Source organism: Neofelis nebulosa, chromosome 9, assembly GCF_028018385.1.
Source record: "Neofelis nebulosa isolate mNeoNeb1 chromosome 9, mNeoNeb1.pri, whole genome shotgun sequence".
Classification (NCBI taxonomy): domain Eukaryota; kingdom Metazoa; phylum Chordata; class Mammalia; order Carnivora; family Felidae; genus Neofelis; species Neofelis nebulosa.
In genome coordinates, this window is record NC_080790.1 from 63,945,661 (window position 1) to 63,951,660 (window position 6,000).

The window sequence follows — 6,000 nt, forward strand, 5'->3', positions numbered from 1 at the left end:
TTTTGTTTCAAAATTTCCCTTTTGAGGCAAGCAAATATCACCATGCAATTGGATTGGTTTGCCTATACAGACATAGTAAGTCACTACATAGGCCAGTCACTGCAACCCTGTTGCTCATCTTGTGCTGAGGTCAGTGGGTACGCCCTTCCAAGAGGACATGCACAGGGCAGAGGAGCCTGGAATTAAAATCGATTAAGGTATTAGGCTGAGTATTACCAAGTGGAGGAGTGTACTGGCAATCAAAATCAAATGATCTTTAAAATAAATCATTTTCGCTTTGGTATTTTATCAAAACCAGAATCAAATAGGATGTGGATGACTCTGGAGCAAAAGAGGAAATCTTGGTTTGTAGAAGTACCCTAATCTTCTTCTAGTCCCTTCCTCAACAGAAATGTTTTTATATGAATATTAGAAAGAAGAAACTGTCACAGGCAAACTCCTTTTCAAGGAGAGAACATGAAGAGAGATGCTACCAGATTCAGCTAGAGCTTGAAGTCTCCGTGTGTGAGTGTGTGTGTGTGTGTGTGTGTGTGTGTGTGTGGTGTGTATTTGCATGCGCACGCACATGCTGTGGAGTGAGGTACTAATTCCCCAGAACCTATTCAATAAATACTGGAGATTGGGATCTTAACATTCATCTGTCCACTACCTTCTTGAGTAAATGTGCGGTATGAACTCTCTCCAAGGCAAGCCCGTCTCTGCCCCCTAAAAACCCTGGGACCAAATGGTATTGCCTCCTTAACAGTTATGTAAGGAAATGTAAAATTTTGTCTTTTTTGGAATTTTAGATGAAGAATTAGTCTGCTCTATATCTATAGAGCAACTCTTAAAATAAGATCAAAGATTAGAAATACTAACTCAACCCCAAATGTCACATAATAATTAAATGTAACCAAAAAACTTTAAGAAATCTTTGATAAAAAAAATATGCATTAGAAAACAATAAACACTCTCAAACTTAATCTTTCCTAAGTTCAAAACAAAAATAGAACCTGTGAACTAATCATTTGACAGAGGTCCTGAAAATGAGCACATGTAAATGATGCCATTTTGCAAATACCAACTGTTGGTCACAACTCCCAGTGCAGAGAATTCAGACTGTAGTTATTGCCAAAGAAAGTTAAAACATAAGTTATTTTAATAGATCAATGAACCACTCTCAATGATAATGCTTGTGCACAACTGTGGAAAACTGCTTTCTCTGGCTATAAGGAAAAGGACCCTAGAGCTCTGCACTTAGCTATGTGAAAAGTCTTGTGCTTCTCCTAGGAGTAGGGTCTGTTGTGTGGGCAAGAAACTGATGGAAAGTGCCTTATCTTAAGATAGGGATGTCCACTAGACAAAAGAGGAAAAGGATTTGAATGCAACTATGACTTTCTACCTAAAGTACCAAATGTCTCACCCAAAAAATGTAATTTTTTCTTCATTCCCAAAGAAGAAAAGCTCGCCCTGTTTTGCAAAAGCACACATGCTTGTCAGGAGGACACAGAATCACCAAGTCCATGAAGGTCTCTCCAGGGTGCCTGTAAACCTGCAGGAGGCAGACTTTCACCAAGCCACAGTAGTGACTCAGCTAGCAGGGGCTTGCCTTCTAACTATAGCCAATCCACATCTGCTGATAGCTCCCAGCCCACCCTTCCAACGTCCCGAGGTACCAAGGCTCCTCCTGGCCTCCCTATCAGCTGCAGTGAGTTTTTAAGCCTTTTCAAAGGGACACTAAGAATACTCATGTGGCCCCTGCTACTGCCATCTAGCTGGCTATATCGAGGGGGAAAATCAAGAAACATATTGACTAGGAAAAAGAACTCTGGAGAGAAGCAGAAACATAAACAAAAAACAACAGAAAGACTCTACGTAGAAAAAGGAAAGAGAAAAAAGAGCAAGCCTCCCAGTGTTTATATTCTTCAACATCTAATGGTAAGATTTATTTTTCCTTCCTGATAGTGGACTGTTAACTCCTCACAGGCAACACCTAGGTGTTGCACTTAGAAATAAGTCCCTGAAGACTCTCTTGCTCCTTCCTGGAGAGAACGTGGGAAGACATGCAGAAAGGGGCCTCCCCTCTCCCTTTTTCAGGGAGCATTCCTTCTTTAGGTCAGAAGAAAAGTGAACCTTATTACAAGGAATCCTTAATTTGAGTATGCTTGCCTTGAAATGCACACATTGGTCAGAAAGGAATGAGAATTGGACTGTTCACATAAGCAAAACAGAAGTCCTACATATGGATATTGTACGGGAAGTTCCCAGGGTTTTGCTACTGAGTCTGTACAGTGGGTTAATCATAGTTAGGGAAGAAGAAAGCTAAGATCATAGGTATCAAATCAAGCCCTTACTCAAAACAGCCACAGGTCAAGATCAGGGCAGAATTTGGGGAAAACATTTAGAATAAAGGAAGTGATGTCAGAATCAGCCATCTGAACCAAGATTTTTAAAAATGTCAAACACAATGGTTATAGAAGACTCCGGACTCAGATTCACTGTCTTCAAGGTCGGGACCACAGAATCAGGTCACCACCAATAGAACAATAATATCTCCATATGCATGGGTTTAATTATGAGAGCTAAAAGAACAAAGCTAGTTAATTCACACAGGTACTGTTCTAAGATGTATTTTGTAAAGACATTTCATAGTACAAAGAAGGTAACAAACTCCACAAGCCTTGTGAAAGTAAAAACAAGCTTTGTGCCGGTAGTAACAAAGGATTATAATTGGACATTAACGGATATACCCTAAATACAGGAAATCAAGCACTGAGCTTGCTATTGACATATAAATGTTGAATTAGAAAAAAAATAATCAATTCCCTTGACTTGGATTAACGGAGATGACAGGTCTAGCAAAGCAAACTGAATGAGAACCCTCTAGGTGATAATGATCATAAGGTCTATAGACTGTGTTTGGAATGAAAGAGGAAAAAACAGCTGAAAAATGTCTAAGGCAGTGAAACTCTGAAATCAAATAGCAACTGTTAAAGTACATAAAGCATTGAAAATTGAAATTAGGCTATATAAAAATTATTCCAGGTTACCTAAATCTGACAATACTCTCTATAATAATGCTAGAGACCATACTCAGTAAATATTTACATGTAAGACTAAAAATATGGAAACACTAATATTAAAAGGAATCAAAGAATTTGAGCCCTTCTCTTCAAGACATTAAAATATGTATACCAAATATAAAAACAATAATATATCTAAAAATTAGTATTTCTAGGAGCACCTGGCTGGCTCAGTAAGTAGAGCATACAACTCTTAATCTTGGGGTCATGAATTCAAGTCCCACATTGGGCACAGACCTTCCTTAAAAAAATAATAATATAAATTAGTAAATAAATAAATTTTAAAAATCACTAGTATATAAAGTTCAAAACAGTAAGAAAGAAAGAATAAGCAATTTAATAAACTCTCCACCAACTAGGAGGAGACATGAGGGGGTCCTTCTAGGATTACTGCTATGTTTAGTGTCTTGATCAGGGTATATTCAACATGTAACAATTCACTGAGCTGTACAATTATGATTTGTGCATCTTTATAGAAGAATACTACTCTTCTATAAAAAGTTTTCTAAAGAACAAAAAGTCATCAGTCATGGTCAATGGTCCTAAAACCTTGAGTTTATCCTTGCTAGGGTATTTAAGAATGAGGCTCAAAATAAAAACAGGTAATGACATCCTAGGTTGTAAAAAAAGAAAAAAAGAAAAGAAAAAATTCAATTATCACAAAGGCTTGAGAACAACCCATACTTGGTCAATAGGTAAAGTCTTAAAAAGCATCTTAAGAGATACCTGTTTGAATTCTAAGAAACTGGGCAATGGATATGCACAGGGAAACTGACTCTGCAATGTGTGAAGCTGAGTCTGCACAACTGGAGTGAACTGAGTTCAGGAGTAAAAACGTTCTGCTTGTCCAACTTCCTTCTCACCAATTTTATGAGCCAAAAAAAAAAAAAAAAGGCAGCATTTCTTTGATTCCCAATAACACAGCATGCGTCCAGTTACAAAATCAGAATCCCCATATTCAAGTCCCAATTCCATCACTTCTGAAGTGCCACTCTTTGGGCACAATATTTGACATCACTGAGTCAATACTTTCTATATACAGAGAATGGAATAACATGGCACGCTCTATTTACCTTCTTGGGTTATTTCCAGTCTCACACAAGATAATGTTAGCAAAAAAAAAAAACAAAAACAAAACCTGCAACATTGTGTTAAATTAACTGAACAAGGAGGTCATTAGACTGAGGGAGCTCTGATACCTTAGCAGCCCATGGTTTAAACCTTAAACCAAGATTTAAGCCTATGATGCCTCCAAGTGAAGAAATCCGAAACCTAAAGGTAACCAATCACAAACCGCCAACTAGGCTTTGCCAAATAAGGCAACTGCTTAAGCTACAGCCAATCAAAAAATGTCCTGGCTTTGCATCGCATCTTCTCTATAAAAGTCATTCTCAGGGTTTCTGTCGCTGTCGCCGCCGCCGCCACCGCCGCTGGAGCGCCCCTAGCCACTTCCGGTTTGACGCGCAGCCAAAATCAAACTGATTTTTACTCAAACTCTTAAAATTTGTAATACTGTATACCTCAGTTTATCTTTTAACGGATGTAAAACAGAGTGACTCTGCTGGTTCCCAGCCTCAGGAGTTTCCCCAGGGGAAATCGGAAACCGGCACCCAGGGGAGGGAGGGCAGGGAGAAAATGCAGAAGTGGCGGTTTAATAATCAATAGAACTTACTTAGGAGGCTTGTATTCCTTGGCCAGAGGGGCAGTAAATCTCCGCACTCACCCGCCAGAATCTTAAAGTTTAGGAAGAGGCCTTAGCACGGCTCAGTCACGTGTACCACCCATACCACACGTTGCTCTCTCAAGGTTGCCCCTTTGAAAGGGCTCCGGCTGCGGGAAAGGTGTGCGGAACCTTTATTCCACGTACGCGGGAGGGACGGGGAGCCTCCACTTTGGGTCCAGCGGGGAGCAGGTTGTCGCCATCATCTTGTCTCCTACCTCCTCCGACACGTTCCCTACTGAACTTAAATGTGCTGATCCAGTCTGGTTCCATTTATTCTCTTTCATCTACCCTGTGTACCACTAGCTACTTTCGACTTCCTAAAACCACGTATTGTGCTCTTGTTTCAAACCTCTGCCCCTTCTAACTGCAGCCACAAACCTGTGGTAATAAGGTCCCAGCCTCCCTCACATCTCTTATCTCCTGCCGTACCCCATTTGGAGCCCAATGCCACAGGTTTCTGTATTGTACCATGTGTCTTCCTACCTCTACAACTTTGTTCCTGTCATACCCTTCCCTCATTGTGTATTTTTCTCCCCTTCTTTTCAAACTCAATCTATGCTTTATAGTCCTAGTCACATCCTTCCTTTTCAATAAAGCCTCCTCCATTCACTCTAGTTGATTGATCTATTTATTATCCCTGAATTTCTGCATCTAAATTCACAATTTGATTGTCTGTTTCTCTAAAAATCTGTGTATGTTAAGACTCCTCTTCTCCCAAACTGTTAACTCTCTTTAGAAGAGGTATCATCTCCCATATTTCTTTTCCCTTCTCCCAGTAACTTGCACACTGTTGAGAGGTTCAATAAATATTGGGGTTCTTTAAAATACCCATGGAAATGAATTAAGTTAATAATTCCTAAGGGCACATGGGACACTTACATTGATATCTATGTGTCAAAGGAATGATTTATCTTGTTCATATCAAATATGCCTTCTGGGAAGTGCCTTGTGAAACTATAGACAAATGTGATCCTGCATTAGGAGGAACCTGGGTCACCAGTGAACCAACCTATGTCACTGTCCCTGATATATAAGAGTCAGGCAAATACGAAAATATCCATACATAGGATTTAGATAAATACAAAACCCATCCAACACAAATAAATACAAAAGATTAACAATCCAAAACAGAACTGCATAATAAGCTTAAGTCGTGCTTGAGTTTTGAAAAAGGGAGTTCTGACAAGTTCTACCAAGATTAGACTCAACAGACTG

The 6,000-nt window shown here is 39.5% G+C and overlaps 1 long non-coding RNA gene across 1 annotated transcript in view; it reads right to left on the minus strand.

The window, feature by feature from the left end:
* LOC131485066 (uncharacterized) overlaps positions 1–5,641 on the minus strand; it is a 28,100-nt gene extending 22,459 nt beyond the window's left edge. Inside the window, exon 1 of the long non-coding RNA XR_009248615.1 lies at positions 4,735–5,641. This is a non-coding gene — a long non-coding RNA (uncharacterized LOC131485066). The remainder of the gene's footprint in view (positions 1–4,734) is intronic.
* Between the last annotated feature and the right edge of the window lie 359 nt (positions 5,642–6,000).